Source organism: Capsicum annuum, chromosome 10 (assembly GCF_002878395.1).
Source record: "Capsicum annuum cultivar UCD-10X-F1 chromosome 10, UCD10Xv1.1, whole genome shotgun sequence".
Lineage (NCBI taxonomy): Eukaryota > Viridiplantae > Streptophyta > Magnoliopsida > Solanales > Solanaceae > Capsicum > Capsicum annuum.
The window spans coordinates 155,658,929-155,682,283 of record NC_061120.1 but is presented as its reverse complement, the minus strand read 5'-3'; the positions used below and the strand labels follow the sequence as shown (position 1 = coordinate 155,682,283).

The 23,355-nt window shown below is 36.6% G+C and overlaps 1 long non-coding RNA gene across 2 annotated transcripts; it reads left to right on the top strand.

Moving 5' to 3' along the window:
- The first annotated feature begins 1,031 nt into the window (after window positions 1–1,031).
- Window positions 1,032–9,801, top strand: LOC124888052. 2 transcript variants are annotated; one of them, XR_007045936.1, is made up of 4 exons: window positions 1,032–1,273; window positions 1,537–1,685; window positions 3,199–3,566; window positions 9,424–9,801. It is a non-coding gene; the product is annotated as an uncharacterized LOC124888052 (long non-coding RNA). The 2 variants fall into 2 exon arrangements; XR_007045935.1 differs by lacking the exon at window positions 3,199–3,566 and having other exon boundaries at window positions 1,036–1,273.
- The last annotated feature ends 13,554 nt before the right edge of the window (window positions 9,802–23,355 follow it).

Sequence of the window (23,355 nt, the reverse complement as noted above, 5' to 3'; positions counted from 1 at the left end):
AACAAACTAAGTCAATTTAATTTGCCCAACTTATGTAATGTCTAGCCTAATATTTATTCAATTAATATCAATTTTAGTCAGAATTGATATTTATTCGAGTTGTATAAACCTTAGCTTGACTTAATTTTACAAATACTTGTAAAGCTCACACGAGCTGATCACGCAGCTGAATATGATATCAAAGATGTATTTGAGCTGATCATCAATCTTAGCTTGACTCGTTATTGAGATCGAGAAATTAATGGTGATCAGTGGCGGATAAGTAATTCAAGATTAACTAACACCTCTACCCAAATACACGTAAAATAGGTGTCGTCGACATTCCTATCCTACTTCTTCACCTTCTTCAACTATTTCGTGATTTTACTATATTACCTCCTAATTAATTATTATAAATATTTACATATAAAAATATTTAATAAAAAAAATAAAATAGACATTTATAACATGTTTGTTTCAACTGCTATTCATATTTAATTTTTACCTTCCGATACTATCTAATTTCAGCTGCTATTCACATCTAATTTTGACCCTCCAATGCTCTCTAAGGCTACTATGTTATCAAAATTCTTTAATTTCAAACATTAATATTTTTACACATTATTATTGTATAATACAATTAACAACGTGTCTCACCTATGATTTAAAAATATATAAATTATTTTTTATTATAATTTTTTATAATTTATTAATTCAAATACAATATTTTATTTATTTATTTATTTATTTTACATAATTTTATTAATATTTATCATATGCACACTCACAATTAACAAATACATTATTTATTTATTATTATTATTATTATTATTTATTTTTATCATAGCAATCCCTTTTTTATTATTTGTTTATTTAGTTTTCTCAATTTATTTATTTTTAACTTAATTTTGTCAATTTATGATAATTTTAACCTAGATTTTGTCCACTTAAATTTATTTTAACTCTTCAATTCAATTATGGTCCAATTTTAAATATCTTATAACTTTAAATCTCAGCTATAGATCAAATTAATCAATAGCTGAGATTGATTATCCATCTCTTCCCTTTTTAACATACCAAAAACCAAACCCTAACCATTTTTTACCAACAACAACCGCACTTCCTTCTCTCTCCCTACGCTTTGTTCTCTCTCTAAACTCCACCATTACAGCCGCCCATTTCTCCTTCTCCGGCTAACCGCACCGCCGACGCTGCCGCTACTCCGACGCCTCTCCTCTCCCTCACCCCACCGACGACTCCACCAGTCGAGCCAACAACCCACGAAAGCACTGTTGTGAGTATTAACGTCATTTTCACTTGTTAATGGTTTTGAGTTTGTAAACTGTTGGTTATGGATGATCTATAGTTGAGAGGGTCGGTCTAGTTTCTATAGCCAAGTCATAGTATAGTATGGATAAATCACTTTTTATTGCTGACATTTGAAAACTTATTACTCTTTGTTGTGCCCGTTTCTGATATTGAGAAGTTAGAGTTGCTTTGGTATGTGATGAAGCAATAAGTGCCCCTATACTTTGCCTAATTTTCTCTCCATTGCAGACCTCTTCCTTCTATCTACACATTCTGAAGGTCCAATTTACAGAAAGGAAAATACAAATTTGAGGCAAACAACCAACTGGTTTGTTTTTAGCAAGCATAACTTTGCTCTTGAATGAACAGGTGCCTTTTGCTAACAGCAACTTAACAATGTAAGTTACCCTTTTTCTACTTTTTGACAATTTATAATTTATTTCAAGCTGAAAACTTCACCCTTGAATTTTCTTACCATTAAACAAAAACAAGTCTTCCGATGTTTCCGAGATGAGAACTGTTTCATATATTTGATAGATAAATGCGTGAGATCGGTAGTGGTACCTTATTTTCTCAGAACCTCTCAGATGTCCTAATGATCATGAAGTCAACGGGTTATTGGGTACTGTATAGTTCAATATGTATGCTGTTGGTTGTAGCAGTTTGAACTAGACAGGGAGATTTGACATCTCCTCTGGGTTTATCATAGATTTTTGATATCCCAAAATGAGCCTCTCCCAATATGGCGTTTTGAGTTTTTATGTAGTACATTTCTAGCCATAAAATTATTGTATATCTATCCAACAATTGATATTATTTAGATCTGTTTTTCAAAGTATCTTACTGAAATTCTTACAAAAAGTATCTTGTTGAGTCTTGAGATTTAGGGCTAATGCACGATAGGGGCTGAAATTATCTGATTATATATGTAGACAGCTGCATATCTGTAAATTGATTTATGATTTCATGTTGATGTACTTATTAAAGAAAAGGGTACATCGTGATGATGCAGGACCCATAGGATAGTGGAGTTAATAATCACTTAATCTGATATCACTTACTGTAATTTTCAACCCTGAATCTTGATAATTCAATATATTGTTTCTTGAATTATGAAATAATTACTTGTGTTTTGAATTTAGGTACTTGAAATGTGAACTTTTGTTTTGAATTTAGGTACTTGAAATGTGAACTTTTGTTTTGAATTTAGTAACGTGTGGTCATTTGATAAGTGAATTAGCGACTTGAAAATGTGTAAGTGTAGGTACTTGAAAGGTGATCTTGTGTTTTCAATTTACTAAAGTGTGGTCACTTGAGGAGTGAATTAGTGACTTGAGAATGTGTAAGTGTAGGTACTTGAAAGGGGAATTAGTAACTTGTGAAGTGAATTAGGGACTTAAAAGTTGTTTAAGTGTAGTTACTTGAATTATGAATTAGTGATTTGTGTTTTAAATTTAGGTACTTGAAAATTATGTTTAAGTGTGTTTTGATGGAATGTAGCATAGATATATAATTACTTGAAAATGATTAAATATAGTGACTTGAAATGTGACTTAATTAATTGAAAATAGTCAAGTGTAGTGATTTGAAATGTGCATTAGTGACTTGAGAATGTTATTAAGTGTAGTGACTTGTAATGTAAATTAGTTATTTGAAAATGGTTAAGTGTAGTGATTTGAAGTGTGTAGTAGTGACTTGAAAATGGTTTAGTTACTTGAAATGTGAATTAGTTACTTGAAAATGGTTAAGTGTAGTCATTTGAATTGTGAACTTGTGACTTGACAATGATTGGCAAAACTTTTTATGAACATTTTGATTTTAACAGTAAATTGTTTAATTTGTGTTTAAACAGTACCACCTCTCTCTCTCTGAACATTCTCTCTCTCTTTTCTTAACGTTCACTGACCCCAGCCACCCCTATGTCACTGGCCTCCAACGGTCGGTGCTGTCTCCGACGACGACGTAGCTATGTTGGTAATAGGTAAGGGCTCTCTCTCCCACGATCCTCTCTTCCCAAGATCTCCCCATCCCCGTCTCTACTCTCTTCTCTCTCCTTTCCTCCTCTGCCTCCTAGACACGGCTATCGCCGGCGACCTTAGGGTTCCGTCGGCTCGACTCATTTCTGAAGAAGGGTAAGAGTGGCAGCATTGGCAGAGCAGGTTGGTAAGCAGACGAGCCAGCACCCAGTTTCGGCAAGGTTACTCCGGCGACTCACTGGCGGGCTTGTTTCGGTGACCCATTTACCGGAAACCTAACCAACAGCACACAGGACTATACAGGTGACATCTAAACCACTAATTTCTTTTAGTTACGTTGCATTATTTTTTTCTCGTTCCTTCTACCTTTACTGCTTATTTCATTTCTTTACATCTATTGAATTCTCTTGAATTTTTAATTTATGGGATTGACTTTTTCTTGCTTATCCCATCCGCTTTGCGTGTGCCTTATTTCCTGTCGTTGCTTTGTATTTTCCTTCTGGTGTTTCATACTTTAGCTACTTTCGACGACTTAATTTTTGTGCATTATCCTGCTCGTCTACTTTCCCTACTTTCCCTGATTATTTGATTATTTCATCTCCTGAACGCTTCTAATTTGTGGGATTGACTGTTGCTTGTTCATTACATCTATGTCGCGTGTGCCTTGTTTTTCCTGTCATTGCTTTGTATCCCTGTTTTTGTTATTACTATCGCGGTTGTTATTTTCTTGGTGTAGTGGCTGTGGTTGTTGATGGTAGAATAGGGTCATATTCGAAGGGGCTAGGGTTGGGGTCGGGGTGGGGGCTATGTTGGGGGTGGGGGATGAGAGTAGGGCAGGTGGAGGAGTAGGGGCTAGGTATGGCGTTAAGGGCAATAGAGGAGGGCGTGTCGCTAGAATTGATAGGCTGAGGGTTGGGTCTTGGAATATAGGGACTCTCCAGGGAAAGTCCATAGAGCTGGTAAAGATTCTTAGAAAGAGGAGGATCAATATAGCGTGTGTCCAGAAGACTAAGTGGGTAGGGTCTAAGGCTAGTGATGTGGATGGTTACAAGCTTAGGTACTCTGAAAGTGAGAGTCGTAGGAATAGAGTTGGCATCTTAGTAGATGAAGAGCTTAGAGGGCAGGTAGTGGAGGTGAAGAGGATTAGTGATAGGCTGATGTCTATTATGTTTGTTTTTGAGAGGACTTGGATGCTTTGGTTAGCGACATGCCTAGCTTTGAGAAGATTGTTGTAGCAGGGGATTTTAATGGACACATCGGGGCATTTCCGGGAGGCTTTGACGATGTGCATGGTGGTTTTGGTTTTGGGGAGAGAAATGAAGAGGGAGCTGCGCTGTTGGAATTTGCGAGGTCTTTTAAAGCGTGATAGCCAAGACCCAAATTGACTTTTTACTTCTTAGGAAAGAGGATAGGGGGTTGTGTAAGGACTGTAAGGTCATTCTGAGTGAGAATCTTTCGACTTAGCATAGACTCTTGGTGATGGACTTAGGAATAAAGAAGGGTAAGAAGAGTAGGGGTGATGAGGGCTGACCGAGAATTAGGTAGGGCAACTTGATGCCAGTGAATACGCAAGAGATAGGGAAGAAGTTGACTGGTATGAGGGTGTGGGAGCGTAGAGGAAACATAGATGATAGGTGGGATAGGGCGGCTAGGTGCATCAAAGAGACTGCTAGCAAGGTTTTGGGTGTGTCTAAGGGCCAGACCGGGCACCATATAGGGGATTGGGGGGATTGGTGGTGGAGTGATGAAGTAAAGAAAAAAGTGGAGACTAAGAAGGGGGCACATGCAAAGTTGGTTGAGAGTAAGGATGATGAAGAGAAGCGGGTTTTTAGGGAGGAGTACAAGCTAGCAAGGAAGGAGGCTAAGCTTGCCGTTACAGCAGCATTTGAGAGCTTGTATGTGGGGTTAGAAGAGAAAGGAGAGGAAAAAGGTTGTTTAGATTGGCTAAGTCTAGGGAGATAAAGGGCCGTGACCTAGACTAGGTGAAGTACATTAAGGGGAGGATGGTAGAATTTTGGTAAAGGATGGTCATATTAAAAAAAGGTGGCAGTCGTATTTTCATAGGCTTTTGAATGATGAATGGGAGGGAGTTATTAAGTTGGGTGAGCTGGAACATTCGGAGGAGTGTCGTGATTTTAGTTATTGTAGACGTTTTAAGGCGGAAGAGGTTAGAGAGGCACTTTACAGGATGCGAAGGGGTAGGGCGATGGGGCCTGATGATATCCCCGTGGATTTTTGGAAGTTTTTTGGCGAGGTTGGTTTGAGGTGGTTGACGGATTTATTCAACGATATTTTCAAGCCGGCGAAAATGCTTGAGGCCTGGAGATGGAGTACTATGATCCCTCTGTATAAGAATAAGGGTGACTTTCAGAGTTGCAATAACTATAGGGGTATTAAGTTATTGTGCCACACGATGAAGATTTGGAAGAGAGTGGTCGAGTGGAGGTTGAAGAGGATTGTATCTATTTTGGAGAACCAGTTTAGATTTATGCCTGAGCGCTTGACGACGGAGGCAATTCACCTAGTGCGGAGACTAGTGGAATAGTACAGGGAAAGAAAGAAGGACCTGCACATGATGTTTATCAATTTGGAGAAGGTATATGACAAAGTCCCTAGAGAAGTCCTTTGGAGATGCTTGGAGGTGAGTGGGGTCCAGGTAGCGTATACCAGAGCGATCAAGGACATGTATGATGGAGCTAAGACCCAGGTGAGGATGGCGGGAAGCGATTCAGAATATTTTTCGATCTTGACAGGGTTGCATCAGGGATCTACTTTTAGCCCATTTTTGTTTGCTTTGGTTATGGATGTGTTGACGCGGCGTATCCAAGGCGAGGTGCCCTGGTGTATGCTTTTTGCAGACGATGTGGTTTTAATTGACGAGACTCAGGGAGGCATGAATGATAAATTAGAGGTGTGGAGACAGACCCTTGAGTCTAAAGGGTTCAGGTTAAGTAGGAGCAAGATTGAATATTTTTTAATGTAAGTTTAATGTCTCGAGGGAGGTGGACAAGGTGGTAGTAAGGTTGGATTCTCAGGTGGTGTGTAAGAGGGATAGTTTCAAGTACTTAGGGGCCATGATTCAGGGGAATGGTGAGATTGACGAGGATGTCTCTCACCGGATCGGGGCTGGATGGATGAAGTGGAAGCTCGTCTCGGGGGTGTTGTGTGATAAGAAGGTGCCGCCCAAGCTTAAAGGCAAATTTTATAGGGTGGCAGTCCATCCGGCCATGTTGTATGGAGCGGAGTGTTGACCTGTCAAGAATTCACACATTCAAAAACTAAAGGTGGCGGAAATACGGATGTTGCGCTGGATGTGTTGGCTTACTAGGGGGATAGGGTTCGAAATGAAACTATTCGAGATAAGGTTGGTGTGGCTTCGGTGGAGGACAAGATGGGGAGGTTTGTTTGAGATGGTTCGAACATATGATGAGGAGGGGCACGAATGCTCAGGTTTGTAGGTGTGAGAGACTTACTTTGGATGGTTTCAGGCGGGGCAGGGGTAGGCCGAAGAAATACCGCAGAGAGGTGATTAGGCAGGACATGGAGCAGTTACAGCTTACTGAGGACATGACCCTAGATAGGAAAATCTTGATGACACGTATTAGGATAGAAGGCTAGTGACTTTTTTGGTAGGTAGGATAGGGCTTTACTTGGCCGATGCAGTATTCTTGTTATGCTGCATTACGATTGCTTACTATTCTTTGTTTACTACTCCTTATAGGTGGCGTATTTATGTCATGTCATGTCATATTGTTCCATGCTTTGTGTACATTTTTGATGACTTATCTTATCTTGAGCCGGGGGTCTATCAGAAACAACCTTGCTACTTCTCCAGAGGTAGTGGTATGGACTGCGTACATCTTACCCTCCCCCGACCTCATTATGTAGGAATACATTGGGTTTGTTGTTGTTGTGACTTGACAATGATTAAGTGTAGTTACTTGAAATGTATACTTGTGACTTTAAAATGATTCAGTATAGTGACTTGAAATGTGTACTAGTGACTTGCAAATAGTTAAGTGTAGTTACTTGAAAATGGTTAAGTATAGTGACTTAAAATGTGTACTAGTGACTTGAAAATGGTTCAGTGTAGTTACTTGAAATGTGAATTAGTTACTTGAAAGTGGTTAAGTATAGTGATTTGAAATGAATGATTAAGTGTAGTGACTTGAAAATGATTAAGTATAGTTATTTGAAATGTGAAGTAATTACTTGAAAATGGTTAAGTATAATTATTTGCAATGTGAAGTATTGAAAATGGTCAAGTATAGTGACTTGAAATGTAAATTAATTATTTGAAAATGGTCAAGTGTAGTAACTTGAAATGTGTACTAGTGACTTGAAAATAATTAAGTGAAGTGACTTGAAATGTGAATTAGTTACTTGAAAATGGTCAAGTGCAGTGACTTGAAAATGGTTAAATGTAGTTACTTGAAAATGGTTAAGTATAGTCAGAGGCGGACCTACATGTATCCATGGGGGTGCACGTGCACCTGTTAACGTCGAAAAAAATTATGTGTATATAAGTATATATACCTTGAGAAATTGGGATATAGTTAATAGTGCACCCAAACAATAACGGAAGTGCACCTTGGTGCGTTGGTTGAAGTCAGCTGTATCACCCACGCAACCATGGATCGAGTCTGGGGCCGCACATCCTTTTTAGCTTTATTTAATTATTTAAAGGCTACTAATAAATTTATAACATCAAAATTATTGTACTGGGATGGGATTCGAACCCGCGACCCTGTATGGTGAATCCACCTTGACCATTAAGCTACCGCAATTGATGGTTCATAAAAGTTAAAACTTTAACATATTACTTAAACATAACTGGTGAATCCACCTTGAACATTAAGCTACCACAATTGATGGTTCATAAAAGTTAAAACTCAACATATTAGTTGACCTTCATATTGTAAGAAAGTAAGGTTATTATCTTAGAACTCAGATTTGTTCTATATATTTATTTTTTCAGTACTGTTATACCATTAGCGACCAATCAAATATGATAATATCCCTTAATCGACATTGAAAGTTTTGCTAACGTCTACGTTAAGATAATGTTGATGCACCACAGTATTATCAAAAGCAAAAGGGGCAAAAAAGCTTCAAGGTCCATTGTGTTTAATCACAAAGTATAAATAAAGAGTGAGATTTAACCAAAAAAAAAAGCATAAAGGAAAAAAATATATAAATATATGTCTATTCCAAGACTAATAATATAAACATGAATGACGAATATATGAACAAAAAAATTAATTTTTTTGATAAAATGAAATATCAATTGTTTAGCGTTTGTCTCTTCAGAAAAGTCTCATTGACAAGGAAAAGTATGTCTTAAAAATTAGAACCTAAAGTCCACTTTAAGCGAGGCGCTCGCTCATCACATTTTGAATCTCGCTTAAAGGCTTATGCGCACTTTTGACAACACCGGTGCACCCACAGACTTCAAATTTTGGGTTCTCCTCTAAGTATAGTGACTTAAAGTGTCAATTGGCTATTTGAAAATGGTTCAAGTGTAGAGACTTGAAATGTGTACTAGTGACTTAAAATGTGAATAAGTTATTTGAAAATTATTAAGTGTAGTGATTTGAAAATGATTAAGCATAGTTACTTGAAATTGCAAACTAGTGACTTTAAAACAGTTATGTATAGTCACTTGAAATGTGTACTAATAACTTGAAAATAATAAAGTATAGTTACAAAATAAATATGTTTGGTTATATGAAAAGATCTCTGCTTTGAGAATTTCTCATTGAGTAACTCTTCTTGTATAATCCATTGCAGTATACCTGACAATGTATAATCTATTGCAGTTTATCTTGTATAATCCATTTGACCAGGTTCGGAGTTTTAACAAATAAAAAAAGATTTTTCTTCACATTAAGTGTTAAATACATGGCCCCACTTGAACCTTTCCTCTTGTTCTCTTATTTTTCTAATTTCATCCTATGTTATTTTAATAGGACAAGTCATAACAATAGTCACAATAATTTGAAAAATCAACTTTGAGTTTATGATGCTTTATATGCTAATATATACATGTTTATATTTGTTGATTGTTATGATTTTATTTAGTACTGTAATTTCATATAATTTATGATAATGATGTATTTTTATCACTTTTTATGGACTGAATTAACATATTCTTATGCAGAATGAGATTGAAAGAAAGAAACAAGAAATATTAATTGCTCAAAGTGCATCAATTGTGGAAGGAGGATGAGAAAAGAACTGGACTTGTTGATGAAGCATGCATACAAGAAATCATCTTCAAATGACGAACACCCATCTCAAGAAGACAACCAAGTTTTATGAGAATGAAAGTGATTCTGACCATGATGGTTGATAGTTTTATTGAGGGTTCAAGTTTGAAATATTTTATTTTGGACCATTTAAGAATCATACATTATTGATGTGGATGTTTTGAATTATGTTTTTTGTTAGCTGTAATGGTTTATATTAGACTTGTATTGAATGATGTTTTTTTGAGAATTATTGAAGGTTTTGAATATATTTTTGACTAATTGTGAAATGTTTCTAGTAATTTACGTGTGAATTATTACTTGAGAATTTTCATGGGGATGTATATGCTAAATATTTATGATTTTTTTTGAGAAAATTTTTTCTTGCAGATTTTCTTAGGGCATTTTAATACGAATTTTCTTGTGAAATAGTTCCATAAATATTCGCAAGAAATTTTCATTTGTTAATTAATGATTTTCACTTCTAAATTTTCTTCGAATTTACTTAGGAATCTTCGTGGTGAATAATTTATGAATTTTTCATGAAATTTCATAGCTAAAATCTTTTTTTTTTTATGAAATTTTATACAAAAACTCATGCAAAATTTTGATAGTTAATAGCAAATAAATTCACAAATAACGTACCTACAAATTTATTTTCGCAACTAAATTACCTAAAAATTTTATGAATCCACAGGTAATAATTATCTGTCGATTTATTTTTGCAGCTAAATTGCCTAGGGATTTTATAAATCCGCAGGTAATAATTACTTACGAAGGTATTTCCTTTGGATTCTAATTGATAAGAAAATTGGTAGGTAATCAAATTACTTGGGAGTTTACCACATTATCCCTATGAAAATCCCCAGGTAATAAATATTTTTCTTATAGTGGTTGAGGATCTTGAATTCTACAAAAATGAAGCCTTAGCTTTGAAACTCCATTAATGGAGATGAGTTGAATGTGATAGATCTTTTAATGGGTAATTGGCATTTGGATAATGTTTTAGAGCATGAATAAGGGTAGAATTAGTGGACTAAATTTTCAAATTTGATTATTCAAAACGTAATTGCTTAATTACTCTTATAATTGTATGATTAGATATTTGGGCTAATGGCAGCATGAATGAAAGGAAAGAGCTATTTTGATGTGGCTTGCTTGTTCTGAGCTCTTTAATTGATGTAGGTTATGATTAACTTGTAGTAGACTTGGGCTACATTCACTTAATTTTGATAATAATGTTGGAAGATTTCATGTCTTAAACCTTCGAGCACAATATTTGGATGGATTAAATTATTAAAAATCTAATTATACTTGAATATTATTATGGATTATTGTTATACTTCGCTGATGCGATACTTGTGGTATAAAAATTGGTGGAATATGGTGAGAATGATAGTTAGTTAAAAATAATGTAATAATAAGATCATTGTGTGCTTTTTTTATGGATATTTGTGTCTGTATAACTTAATTGGTAAATTATAGAGTTATTATGTGAATGTAAATAATTATAGAAGCATTAAATGACCTTCTAATCTATAAGCTAGTCTCTAATGTCTTTAAAAGGGGTGAAATCGATATTATGTATGTTTGAAGCAAGAGGCATGCTTTCTAGAAGATAGTTAGGAGGATTGATTATGCTATGAGGACGTAACGATATAACTTAAGAACCCGAGATTATTTTTTGCAAGTTTCCGAAAGTAAAATGTGTAAAGGTGGATAACGCTAGTAAAAATTGTAAGTTGTATCGAGTCAAGTAGATGGATAGTTGACTAAAGGAGATAGCGTCTGAAAACTTAGTTGTGAGTTGAAGGAAAGGTTTACTAGATAGTAACTAAATTACTGATTCAATGTGAATAAAAAAGATTCAGATTAGTTAATAAATAAGATGATAAATTAGAGTTTAAATATCAATCTTGATAGAATATGCACTCCTGAGTAGATACCTGCTAAATTGGTCTTCATACATAGTTTGATTATGGTAAGATTTGATAATGCTTAATTGAGCAAGTGGTAAATAGGCCTTCAGACATACTTGAGATTATTAGATGCAATTATCTGATTGTCCTTAATTATAAGTTCTGTTTTGATCATTGTTTCTTGCATCTGATTTCAATTGTGTATTTGCAATTTTCCTTCATGAATTTCTTATAATTAGTAACTGCATTGACATTTTTATATACATTGTTGATGATATTTAATGGTGAAGGATCAAATACCACACCAATATGAATATGATATGTTGGTTATGATGGATTGAGTATCATGTTGGTATGAATAGATGTGTTGGTTATGATGGATTGGGTACAATATTGGTATGAATATGATGTTGTGGATGAGTTGAGAAGCGAAGAGAAATATGCATAATTGCATACATACATTAATTTATTTTCATTGAATGTGTATTTATATTTAAATGTTGGTGGTGGTTCCTTCCACGGATCGAGTTATGTTAATGAGACATGGTGATTTTTTGTGTGGAACGGTTATTTGGCGAGATATTGTGGTCCTTAAAGTGGATCAATTATGCTGATGGTTGTGATTTTGCATTGTATCCAAATGTGAATATAAGGTATGCCCTGAATTATGTATAACTCATGTTTCCCTATTATATAGTTATATACATGATGTGTATTATGATGCCTTTCTTGTAAAGTTATTGATATTATCAGTTGTCTTGATTGTTGCAACCGTGATAGTTAATAATGGAGTGAAACCTATAGAGGTAGCGTTACTAGGATAGAGATAAGATTACATAAGCTAAATGAACATTGTAAGATAGATTGGATTATTCAAGAATAAAGATATAAAAAAGTGAAAAATTTTAGGTAGTTCGTAGAGAGACTAAGTGTAAGAAGTAATACTTGTATTAATGTGCTTTAGTAATCGGAGTTAAAGTTAAGTCATGTTTCTTTCCTAGTTGTTATCATTATTATTTGTTTCTAATTCTGATCGGCCAATGATACCTACCACTATGTGTGGTTTGTACGAATACTACAGTTATTATACTCCAAGCGGGGGTATACTCATGGTACAGATTAATTGGAGTTTCTTTAGCAGCAATGCCGATCACTGTACAGTAGATCCTTGATACAATTCGGATTAGCTCTAAGCCTTTTACTAGAAGCCAAGCTTAGAAGCTTCAAATGAGGTACTTAAAGAATATTTCTTGTCATCAAGAGGGTGTCATTTAAATATGATTGCACTTACATTGGATCAAGGATCATTGAAGGAGTTGCATGAATACAAAACGGAGCTAGAAGCCCCTCGGGAGGGACATGAGCCCAAGATGCTTTGGATCTACCTTGGACCTTCTCTAGAACTTCAAGTTTAGGTCAAAATAGTATCTAATTCCCCTGGGATGCACCCCAACTACCCCAAATCCGCTTGTGGGCCTTTTCTTGCAACTGAGTCACTTTTGGGCCACTAAATGTGTGATAATTAGCCCTAAACTATAAATACTTGGGAACCTAGGTTATTTTCTTAATTTGCTTGATTATTGATGAATATTTCTCCATTGAGTGGGAGAATTGGTAAGCTTTTGCTGAAACTTGGATTAGAACGTTGGGTTTGAGGGAGATCATCTTCCTCTTGGTCACCGTAAGAATTTGATGTTTCATTAAGATTATAGTTGCGGGTATCAGAGTTTAATATACTTTTTTGTTCTTAATTACTTCTTCTTCTTGTATCTAATTACCATCTTTATCGATTATATTTACTTTTTGTATCAATCTTTCATTTTCATAATTTGATTTTTATTATTTGATATCAGAGCAGAGCTTGATTTCGTTCCTAGGAAGTCAATCATGGGTTTGTTATCTTAAGAAAATTGAAAATCACAAAAAAAATTTCAATATTCAGGTTTTAAGGGTTAAGTCAAAAGTGGAGTCTTTGATTCTAGTGTTTTCTTATGTTTCTAGTGTTAGATTCTTGTTTTCTAACACTATAGGAGTCTAGAAATCAAATTGAAGCTAAATCGGAGCAATATTGAGTATTCTATCATTGTTGAAAGCTTGGGTTGAAGAATTTAATATGGGTTGCAAGAATTGAAGTTTTTGATGAGGAATTTGAGTTAAACGATGTTTGGAAAGAGTTTAGAAAGTTAAAAAGTGTCTAGATTCAAAATTTCAACTCATTTCGAGCTAAAGTGAAGAAGTCGGAATAGTTGGTGTTCTTGGTATTCTTCATGTTGAAGAGTTCAACAAGAATGAGTGTTTGACCCAAAAAAAGGAAGAAAAAGAGTGAAAAAGTGTTTGTACTAAATCATTTCGAAAGGATTCGAAGGATATTCCAAGAGAAGAGTTCAAAGGGGACCACTAGGAGGGCAAAATTGCCCGGTCAACAAGTTGACGCAACCAACTTGCGCCCCATCTGCCTTGGGGTGCGTTGCAGCTGTACCTGAGATAATGCAGCATCTCAAAGCAGTATCTAAGTTGCTCACCTGCGTCCAGGGTGTGCTGGACATGCACCACACCTGCTAGAGTAGGTCCCCAAACGTAGGTCAAGCCCCTTCAATTGCATTTAAACTTCCACCTCATTTCAAGCTCTCCAATATCACTTTTGCTCAGGTTTGATTCATCTAGTTTCACTTCTTGTTTCTTAAATTCATTTCTTAATTCTTAATATAACTCAAAAACTAGTAATTCGCCTACTAAGTTGGTTGATTAGTTCTAGCATTCGAATTCTTTCATCATCCTATTTCTTTCAAATTTATTCTTTTTCATTTTGTTGTTAGTTCTTGATTTAAGTACTCACACATTAATTTGAGTCTTTCAAACAAGAATCCAATCAGATCAAGAGTAGCACTTGACACTCAACTACCACATGGAATATAAATCTATCAAAAATTATGATCCAAGTGCGAGGTAAACAAAGGTATGAAGAGTTGTGAGGTTAATTTCTCTAACACTAACGTGTTTTTTTTTATGAGCGTCTTTATTCATTGGTACAGTGTCTATGGAAGGCAAAACTTCACAACCTATGGAAAACCACTTAACAAGTGTTATTTAGTGGCCATTGAAACTCTCAACCAAAAAATTGAGTCCATGAACGCTAAGATAGGATCACTTGACCTTAAGGCGGGTTCACTTAGAGGAAGTGTGTCCAACGTAGGTGGAAGAACGGATAACGTGGAAGGTCAACTAAACTTATCCCTATACACACCTCAACACTTCCATGCCTCGACTAGTGGGCATGCTCCGAATCCTTCATACACTTTTCCCTAAAAACCTTTCACCAAATGATCAATCCACCAATACAAGAACATGATCCCATTCCTTAAGACACTATATATCCACAAAACCAAAATCCGGTTCGACCACTTCAACCTCATTTCAACCAAATAAAATCAGATGAATCTCGAAACCAAATACCCCAACCTCTACTAAACCAAATTTCCTTATTTCAAACACCCCTTAACCAAAACGAACCCATCCAAATAGAAGACGAAGAGAGGGAGGAACAACAAGAGGAGTTTGGACCATTCAATGAAGACGACATATTGGTAGGTGAAATGGGAGATAGAACAACGGATCAAAGAGGTTATCAAGGTCAAGGAGAAAGATTTTGTATGATGCCTATTGGTAGAGGAAACTTGGGAAAATTAACCCCAAGGTTGTAATCAACGAAACCAACATGGCGGTAATAAAAAAGGAAGCTTGGGAAACTGAACCCAAGGTTATGATCAAGGAAACCAACAAGGTAATAGGGAACATGATGTGGGTATCAATTCAATTATGGTTAGTCTTTCGAATTTAAAAGGCGAGAGTGATCCCAAATCTTGTCTCACATGGGAGTCCTTTTATGAAAGGATCTTTCAAGTCAATGATATCACCGATGAGAACAAGAGTTGCTATGCCATAGCGCACTTTGAAGGGTATGCCAATATGTGGTGTGGTTATGTCAAGAGGTTTGGAAATGTGTTGAATGATGGTGTCACTACTCGAACAAGGGACTGGCCGTGACGAGTATCTTCAGTCCATCGAGAATCGGAGACCACCACCTTTGTGTAGTCACAACAACACATAATACAACTAGCAGTAGATGAATTTCGAATATATAACAACATAGGTTGAGTTACAAACAAATAACGAGATAGAAAACTCAACTAACTCAAAAGAATTTAAGAATTTCAACAACCATCCTAATCCACAGTTATTCACAAATCCTCTATTGTCCGAAAGCAATGTAAGTTGGGACATGCCTTCGACAATAGCCAAAAGAATCCAATAGAAGTAGTCTAAGACATTAATAAAATAAGAATTTAAAATGATAGCCCTTCCGGAGAATGGAAGCTCACCATTTTAAACTTGACTGCTGATAACCCATCTATCCCATCACTGCGCATGAAAAGTAGATGTGTCTCTGGCTCCTGCATTGCGTGGGGATACAATGTATAGAGATGGTTAGCGGGGTGAGCACTAGTATGTAACTCAGTGAAGGGGATAAAGTAATGCCATGAAATAACAGTACAAAATCATTTCGAGCCAATGCGCACAACCATATCCTTACACATGCATATTTATAATATGTGGGGATAGGGAACAAGGCTTAGCATGAACTTTAAAACATTATCTTGGACTGTGTAGCTTAATCGTCATAAAAGGCACCCACGGGCTATATGGGCTCAGCTCCCTCTATTGAAAGGGCCACAGTGCGTGTTAGCTGGACGAACTAGAGCATAATCATATGTGTATGTGCACCAAGGGTGACTTGAACACCCAGTCATATATCAAGGGTGACTTGAACATCCGGTCATCAAGAAAGGGTGGCTTAAACACCTGGCCATTTAGACCCCCACGCTGGTAAATGCGATTTCCAGTATTGGTCCATCCGGACCTCCACTTTCATGGCCTAGCTACACAACCCCCTAAAAGTCCAACTAAAATATTTACACATTCTACTTTATTGACCCATGATATACATCAAGCATATACTGTCGGTATTGTCATACCAACCATAATAGCAAGCTTATAATTATGCCGTTACAATTTCATTCACTTGGGGGAATACGTCGACCCTTTTTGTTCATTAAACTAGTGTGAGGGAATGCCACGACCCCCTTTTTTCATTTAATCAAATTTATTTCTTTATCCTTTCATGTTATGCAATATTTCTAAAGGTATTTTCAATGCATATATTCTTATGTTCAAAGCAAGTTTCACAAGATCGGGTTGAGGTTATCACCAATTCAATCATCAAAATTTACATAATTGAGAAGATCCACGACTCCTTAGTTTATTCTCCATTCCTATGCACCCTACAAGTTCAAAACAATCAATAAAGCATGAAAATTTACATATAAACCATGGGAACATCATTTAAGAGACAATCATTCGGAACCCTCAGCCTACATTCCAAAGCCAAAATTCAAAACTACTTGAATAACAATTTAAAACACATGTTTTAACAAATAAGATTTGGGAAAGAGTAACATGCCTGAGATATCAAGAATTACGAAGGGAAATCAACCTTTGGAAGATCTAATTTCCAATCTCTTTGAAACCCTAGGTGTTCTTGACTTAGGGATTTGAGAGAGAAAAAATTGTGTTTGATTTGTGAAAGAATGAAAATAACCTTTTTGGTGTTTTATGGACATGGGTTTTATTTGGGGATAAAGGAAAATAACAAGAATGCCCCCCACTCGAAAGTGCAGAAAAAGATGTCTAGTCGTCACGGGTCACCTCACGACTTGTGAGAACACGTCACGAGTCATCACCATGACTCATGGTCAAGACAGTTTCTTAGGCCCATCTTACTGTTGACTTTATACCTTTGACTCGTAGTCGGACCTTACGACTCGTGGGGTCCAGTCTTAGTCAGGAAAGAGACATTTGGACACTAAACCAGTTTGGCTATGGAAGGTACCATATGTCTCATAAAGAGTCCATACGACTCCCTATGTCCTAGTCGTACTCAGGTCAGAGTCTTTGGATAACACACTGGTCACCCTATAATTTGGGGTCCTATGATCCGTATGACACCTTATGAATCGTAATGTATGTTGTAGGTTGGGCAGTAAGCTCAGAGGTCAAGAATTTTGTAGGGACCAAAATCTAGGGTGTTACATTCTCCCATCCTAGGATCATTTATCCCTAAATGACGAGTCAAGTCATTCATTAGCACTATTTAACATAGAAACGCAACCATAATTTCATTTAACAAAGACAAAAAAAAAGATATTAAGGAATACGCATACCTTAAGCACGATTATCCAAAGCGGGAAACAAGAATGGATATTTTGACTTCATGACCTTTTCAACCTCCCAAGTAACTTCTTCAACCTTATGATTCCTCCATAGAACCTTCACAGAAGCCACACTCTTCGTCCTTAAACGAGGGACTTGCGTATCCAAAATATCTACTGGGACTTCCTCACAGGACAAGGAATTCAAAAAGCCAACACGCTCCAAAGAAACAACCAAGGAAGAATCACCCACACACCTCTTCAACATCGAAACTTGGAACATCGGATGGATAGAACCTAAATATGAAGGCAACTCCAACTCATAAGACCCATTGGCCGCTCTCCTTAAAATCAAGTATGAATGCACATACCGGGTACTGAACTTCCCTTTATTTATAATTTTCATCACCCTTTTCATGGGAGTCATCTTCAAGAACACCCAATCACCAATATCAAGCTCCGATTCCCTACGCCTTACATCCTCTTAGGACTTTTGGTGAATCTGAGCAGTCTTAAGTCTATCTCGAATCACCTTCACCTTTTTCATGGCTTGGTGAACCAAGTTTGGTCTGAACAACCTAGTCTCACGAACTTTGAACTACAAAATAGGAGAACGATATCTCTTGCTATACAGAGCCTCGAACAAAGCCATCCCAATACTCAAGTGATAATTATTATTATAAGCAAACTAGATGATAAGAAAATAATCCACCCAACTACCACTAAAATCAATCACACAGACCCTTAGCATATCATTCAAAGTCTGAATAGTCCTCTCCACTTATCCATCATTTTGAGGATAGAAAACGGTGCTAAGGTTTACCTTAGTTCCTAAGCCTTTCGGAAATAACTGCTAAAAGTGAGATGAGAACTGCGTACCTCGATTAGATATAATGAAACAGGGGCACCATGCAACTTGATGACCTCTTGAATGAAAATCTTAGGATAATCCTTTGTAGAATAATTAGTTCTCACAGGAAAGAAGTGGACAGACTTAGTCATCCTATCCACGATGACCCAAATTGAATCAAACTGGATTCGACACCATGAAAGATCAGCAACGAATTCTACATTAATTACTTCCCACTTCCACATGGGCAAGTCAATCTCTTGAGATAAACCACCAGGCTTCAAGTGCTCTAGCTTCACTTGCTGACAAACTATACACTTGGCCACAAAATTGGCGACATTCCTCTTCATGTTATTCCACCAATAGATCTCTTTCAAATCATGACACATCTTTATCGGACTAGGATGCATAATGTACCTCGACTCATGATCCTCAACCAAGACCTCTTTCACAACCCATAAATATCGAGAATACACAATCTACCTTGGTACCTCAAGATACCATCTCCACCATTATCAAAAGCCATAACCTTTTGATGACCTACATCATTCTAAATCTGCATCAAGATAGTATCCAAAACCCGCTTCTCCTTCACCTCAACACCAAGAGATGACTTCACCATATCTTGCTCTATCATACTTATGTCCGTAGAGTCTAAAAGACTAACTCCAAGATTAGACAAAAGGTAAATATCCTTCAAAAAACCTCGTTTCTGCTCATCAACATGAGATAAGCTCCCATGGACAATCTACTAAGAGCATCAACAACCACATTAACTTTACTTGAGTGATAATAAAGACTGGTATCATAATCCTTAAGCAACTCAAGCTATCTTCTTTTCCTATGATTCAACTCCTTCTGAGTGAACACATCTTGTAGACTCTTATGATCAGAATATATATCAACATGAACTCCACACAAGTAATGACGCCAAAGTTTTAAAGTAAAACCACAACCAATAATTCTAAGTTGTGAGTAGGATAATTCTTCTCATGCACCTTATGTTGCCTAGAAACATATGCCACAACCTTACCATGCTGTATCAAAACACAACCTAGTCTAACAAAGGATGCATCACTATAAATAACAAAGCCATTAGTACCCTCAGGTAGGGTCAAAACCGAATATAAAGTCAACTTATCCTTCAACTTCTCAACGCTACTTTTATAACCATTGGACCATAAAAAATTCACCTTCTTTTGAGTCAACTTAGTCAACGGAGCAAAAATCGATTAGAAACTCTCTATAAACCTCCTATAATACCTAGCTAAACCCAAGAAGCTCTGAATATCGGTTAGAGTCGTGAGTCTAGGCCACTTCTTAATTGCCTTAATTTTCTATGGATCCACCATAATCCCCTCACGAGAAATAACATGACTAAAAAAGGTTATAAGATTCAACCAGAACTCATTCTTCGAGAACTTAGCATATAAATATTGATCCTTAGGAGTCTGTAACACTATACAGATGTGATTGGCATAATCCTCCTCACTCTTAGAGTATTCCAAGATGCCATTAATAAACACAATGATGAATAAGTACAAAAACTGGCAGAATAATCGATTTATAAGATCCATGAACGCCGCTGGGACATTGGTCATTTCAAAAGACATAATCAAGAACTCATAGTGGCCATATCGGGTTCGAAAAGCATTCTTGGGAATACATACCCCCTAATCTTCAGCTGATGATAACCCGACCAGAGATCAATCTTAGAAAAGCACTTAGCACCCTGAAGCTGGTCAAATAGGTCATTAATCATCGGAAGAGGATACTTATTCTTCACTGTCACCTTATCTAACTACCAATAGTCTATATGCATTTGAAGAAAACTATCCTTCTTATGCACGAAAAGCAAAAGAGCACCCCACAGAGAAATACTAGGGTAAATAAAACCCTTATTAAGAAGATCTTTCAACTGATCCTTTAGTTGCTTCAACTCAGTCAGACCTATTCTATAAGGAGGGATAGAGATAGGATGGGTATCTGGTAGAAGGTCAATCCCAAAGTCTATTTCCCTATCGAGAGGAATACCAGGAAGATTATTAGAAAACACTTTGGAAAAATCACTGACCACAGAGATAGATTGCAAAGAAGGGCCCTCGAAATTAGAATCCCTAACCCGAACTAGATGTTATAGATGCCATTTGGAAATTAATATTTGGGATCTGAGATAAAAAATAAACCTTCCCTTAGGTACTAGGGAACTCCCTTCCCACTCAATCACAGGTTCATTCAGGAATTGGAAACTAACTCTTCGGGTTCTACAATCAAGAGATGCATAGCACAAATGGAGCTAATCCATCCCCAAAATAACATTAAAGTCTAACATATCCAACTTTATTAGATCCACTAATGTCTCCCTACCACACAGATCGATACCACATAACCCCTATAGATTTTTGTAGCCACAATAGTGTCACCCACTAGGGTAGATACAAACGAGAAGATCGAAATACACTTACGACCAAAACCAAAATGAATAGCCACATAACTGGTCACATAAGAAAGAGTAGACCCAGAACAAAAAATATACATCATAAAAGAAAAGTTGTAATATACCAATAATAATATCAGGAGATGCCTCAAATTCCTAACGAGTGACAAGAGCATACAGATAATTCCGACCAGTGCTGGTACCAGAAGTAGCACCCTTTAGTGCTGGAGCTAAAGACGTAGCAACCAAAACCTTATTAGCTCCAGTATAAACATCGCTTGAAGGACAGTTCCTCTAAATATGTACAGGCTAGCCACATCTGAAAACTTATCCTTCTCTCATCACAAAAACCATGGTGTAACTGTCCATAAAATCTGCAAGGATGATATGATGGAAATGACTAGGCCCCATTGGCATGAGATTTGATACCTTATGCCTTAAACCCACCGTTTCTCTAAAAATGGTGATCACCATATAACTTAGGATATGGAGCACTAGCCTTAGAATAAGAACTAGATTTTCCCTACTTCTTCTTAGACCACTACCTGCCATCTCTACCACTATTCTGCTGGCCTCCACCCTGCTTAGAATACTATAATTTCTTACTTTGACTCTCTCCCATATTTTCTTGTTTCTTTTTCATATCTTCAACCATCTGTATATATACCACAAGCTTAGAGATATCAATGTTCTTATTCAGCAAAGCATCCTTGCACTCCAACACCAAGTCTCGAGACAAGCCCAAAGAAAACTTCTAATCTTAGCCCTTATAGATAATACCAACACTAAGGCATAGTGAGACAACTGATGAAACTTTAAGGCATACTTTTTCACAATTATTCAGCCTTACTTTAGATTCACAAACTCTTTAGCCTTTGCTTCTCTCAGCTCCCGAGCAAAGAAGTAATCAAGAAAAGCACCAAAGAATTCATCCCACATAACTGGCTTAACATCTTTACTCCTCGGCTGCTCCCACTCTTCATACCACTAATACGCCTTATCCTTCAATTGATATACGGTGAACTCCACACCCTCAGAGTCTTAAGCATACATTACTAAGAAAATCCTTACTATCTCAACTATGAAACTTTGAGTATCCTTCTCAACCTTAGAGCATGTGAAGGTCAGAGGATTTAACCTCATGAACTGGCTAACTTTAGTAACCTCATAAAATGGAGCAACAAAATCAACACAGTCAGGCTGATGAGACTGAGAAGTCACCAACTAAGTTAGCAGATAAATCGACTAGCAAAACTCAATATTAGACACATCACCTTAGGGCATTAGGATAGAAGTACCATTAGCTCGCGAAGGACTAGTTAGGACCGGTGGAACTCCATGTGGACAGTTAGGAGAAGGGACCCTAGACCGAGTCTGTACCCTATAAGCAGGATGAGTTTTATCCATATTATCCTCATGTGTGATAGAGAAGTTTTCACGAGCATCAGATCTTAGGGAAGACATGATCTAAAATACAAACAAAACAAAGTTAGAGGAGATTTTAACATCGTAGACTCTATAGCCCAAAAATAGAACACAAAAAAGAAAAACATTCCTAAATGACACATAGCCTCCCCTTATAAGTGTGGTGTGCTACACACCCATAAAAGAGACTCTACTTGACACGACTTTGTGGACACCCAAATTACCATGAACCTAGGGATCTGATACAATCTTATCATGACTCGAACCAGGGCCTGGCCATGACGGGTATCCTCAGTCTACCATGGACCAAACACCAGCCTCTTTACCTAGTCAAAATAGCATACAATACAACTAGCAGCAAGTGAATTCCAAACATATATCAAGATAGGTTGAGTTCCAAACATATAAAGAGATAGGAAACTCAACCAACTTAGAAAAAAATCTAAGAATTTTAACAACCATCCTAATCCACAGTAATCCACAAAGCCTCTACTATCCAAAAACAATCTAAGTTGGGACATTCCCTTAACGATAGCCAAAAAAAATCCAAGAAAAGTAGTCTAAGACATAAATGAAATAGGACTTTAAAATGTTAGCCCTTCTAGAGAATGAAAGCTCACCACTTCAAAACTGGCTGTTGACGACCCAGTTATCCTATCACTGCATAGGAAAAGTAGAAGTGTCTCTAATTTTTGCATCGTGTGGGAATACAACATTCATAAATGCTTAGCTAGGTGAGCGCTAGCATGTAACTCAGTAATGGGGATAAAATAATTCCATGAAACAACAATTCAAAATCATTTCGAGCCAATGCACATAATCATATGCTTTTATATATATAAATATATTTATAACAGACCAGAATAGGGAACAAGGCTTAGCATGAACTTTAAAACATAAGTCTGGACCGTGTAACTTAACTGTCATAAAAGAAGCCCACGGGCTAT